The sequence below is a fragment of the Arachis ipaensis genome, chromosome B08, assembly GCF_000816755.2.
Source record: "Arachis ipaensis cultivar K30076 chromosome B08, Araip1.1, whole genome shotgun sequence".
Classification (NCBI taxonomy): Eukaryota; Viridiplantae; Streptophyta; class Magnoliopsida; order Fabales; family Fabaceae; genus Arachis; species Arachis ipaensis.
Genome location: NC_029792.2, coordinates 24958724 through 24962151, shown reverse-complemented (window position 1 = coordinate 24962151; position 3428 = coordinate 24958724).

The window sequence follows — 3428 nt, the reverse complement described above, 5'->3', positions numbered from 1 at the left end:
TTATATTAATCCAAACTTCAATTTAATAAAGGCCGATCCAAACAAATATATGCCCAAATGAACTCACCAAAAATTTCGGTATGGATTAATGTTTGTTAAACCACGTTGAAAGTCCAAAGACTACAAGTTTTCGGCCGTTGTCCAATCATTATGTTAATAGGTCCAATTTGCAATTGGATCACTATGACATATTTCTACTTCCTACCCACAAAATCAAGTCCACAATAATTAAAATAAAATAAACTTATACAAATCTTAGAATTCTAATGGAAAACTAATTTAAATTGGTCATATATTCAATTTATTTGTTTAATTTTTTTAGAATAAAATAAAAAAATTTTATTTTCACAAAAAAATTATTCTAATCTAAAAAAGTTTGTTAAGGAAGACAAACTTATGAATTTTATAAAATTTAGTGGGGTGACAAATTTTCCCACCCAAAAAAATTTGAATTTTGAGATATAATTTTAGAATAATTTTTTTAGAAATAATTTTTTTATTTCAAAAAAAATTATTTTATTCGTCAACTTAAATAAATATCAAAAATTCAAATTTCATCTTTTGCATATAATAATTCATTGGCCAACTATAACAAATCATCCGCTATAACATTACCTTAGCTACGCTCAAAATACACTTGTCCATATATCTGTTTAGAATTTAACCAAAGCCCAACACTAAAAGATTTAATCTGCAATTAGAGATGGTAATGATTATTGGTATTGTGGGGTATCCTTCTCGACTTTTCATTTCGTTTAAAAAAAATGTCATCTATTTTTTTCGTCCCGTTCTCATTATGAGTTCTCATTTAATTATTTCTAATGGAAAGGCGAATACTCATGGATTATCCATGAATATTGTTTTTAAATTTTTTTTAAAAACGATAAAAATAAGGTTAAATACGATTTTGGTTCCTAAGGTATAAGGTGAAAATTTTTTTCGTCTCTAACCTTTTTTTGCATACAAAATCATCCCTAAAGTTTAACTTGCTTTTAAAATCGTCCTTATCTTTGAGACCAAAATTGTATGGAGGTAGCGACGGAAGCAGATATAGAGGCAGATCGTGGACATGCAACTTCTTCTTCTTCTTCCCTTCCCCTTTCTTCTTCTTTCCTTCCCCTTTCACAGAAGAAAAAACACTCTATTTTTCTTATTTTTTTATTTCATAATTTTTTGTTATGGGTAATTTGGTCTAAAATTTTAATATTTAAGTAAAAAGGACGTTTTTTTGCATGCAAAAAAAGGTTGAGAACAAAAAAAATTTTCAACCTATACCTTAAAAACCAAAATCGTACTTAACTCTAAAAAATAATATAATCTAATACGATCTAACATTAGGGCTGGCAATTCATACCCTACCCCGCGGGTATCCAACCCGGTCCAACCCGTTCGGGTAGGATAGGCTACCCGACCCACTGCTGGTAGGGTACGGTATGGTCCGGTCCGGGTATGCTTGCGGGTAGGGTAGGGTACAGGTTTAAGGTATACCCTACTCTACCTGCACTTCATATATAACACATATTTTATTAAAAAATAGGTATATAGTGAAGGAAGTAAGAGTTGAATCTACAACCTCCCTTATGTAATGACTTACAATAAGTGAACAACCATTAAACTAATTAGTTAATGAGTAATTCTCCACATACAAGTGATTTTCCATACAAGTCATTTATAAACACGCCGTTTCACGTTTTTTTTTGTGCCTCTTTTTCTTCTTCTTCTTTCTCCGTGCTTTCTCTTCCTCTTCCTCTTCCTCTTCCACTTCCTCTTCCTCTTCCTCTTCCTCTTCCTCTTCCTCTTCCTCTTCCTCTTCCTCTTCCTCTTCCTCTTCCTCTTCCTCTTCTTCTTCTTCTTCTTCTTCTTCTTCTTCTTCTTCTTCTTCTTCTTCTTCTTCTTCTTCTTCTTCTTTCTCCGTGTCTCTTTTTCTTCTCTTCCTCCCTCTTTTTTTATTGAAATTTCTTCTCCTCTTTTCGTTTTCTCTTTCTCCTTCATCAAAATCACCAGAAAAAACGAAGAAACATTATTCAAGGTACGTTTCTTGCCTTTTCTTTCTCCTTCTTCTTCTTCTTCTTCTTGTTGCACGTTCTTCTTCCTCTTCCTGTTCTTCTTCTTCATTTACGTACTTTTCTCTTTGTTTTCTTTCTTCGTTATTCTCGATTTTCATTATTTTTTGACATCAAGCTCTAAAATCGTTTTTGAAGAAGAAGAAGAAGCAGAAGATGAGGAGGAAAAAGAGAAAGAGTTTTGAATTATGCATAAGGTGTACTTCAACGAATTTTGGGTGTATTTCTTAAATCCTTTGGGTGTATTTTTGTAATTCTTTGGGTGTATTTCTGTAATCCTTTGGGTGTATTGATTTCAAGAAGAAATATACTGTCTCTCCCTATATTGGGTGTATTTCTTAAATCCTTTGGGTGTATTTCTTAAATCCTTTGGGTGTATTTCTGTAATCCTTTGGGTGTATTTCTGTAATCGTTTGGTTTATTTCTGTAACTATTTGGGTGTATTTCTGTAATCCTTTGGATATATTTCTGTAATCGTTTGAGTGTATTTTTGTAATCGTTCGGGTGTATTTCTGAAGTTCCATCATCTTCAAAACAATTTCAAAGCTTGATTTCAGAAACCATGAAAATCGAAAAAAACAGAAGGAGATCGAAGGCAAAGAGAGAACGCTTTTCCATACAAATCATACAAGTCATTTATATTCACGCCGTTTTCACGCTTCTTCTTCTTCGTTCCTCCTCCTCCTCCTCCTTCTTCTTCTTCTTCGTAAAAAAGGAAACGAAGATGAGACACGCGAAGATGGTTCAGTAACGCGCGTGTTAGGCCCAACTTGTAAGACTTGTAAACAAAAATGACTTGTATGTGTAGCACTCCTCTTAGTTAATTTAGTAATTTAAAGCATTAGTTTTTTATTTTTTATGTTATTAATATGTATAAAATTTGAAATGATTGAATTTTATATTTATTTTGAAAAAAATTGATATTTCTGCGGGTAGAGTAGGGTAGGGTAGGGTTTAGAACTTTAGGGTGCGTGTAGGATTAGGGTTGAGTGATTCTCACCCCACAAATAGATAGGATAGAGTTTTAATAAAATTTTCAACTCGCGGATAAGGTTAGGGTAGAGTGCAAATCCTACCCTATCCTACCTATTACCAACACTATCTAACATAATCTAATTCAATCTAACACAAGTTAACATAATCCAACGTACATATAAAAAATACCTAAGATATTCATGAAAGTTAATAGATTTATCATGGTTTTAGGAATTAGACCGAACCAACTAATTCAATCCAGATAATAAAAAGCTAGTCACAGATCGATCTGATTTAAATAAAAACTAATTAATAATGAACTAATTAAAAAATCAAAAAAATTAGTTAAAAAATGATTAGTCAATCAAATCAATACATAATACATTTTTA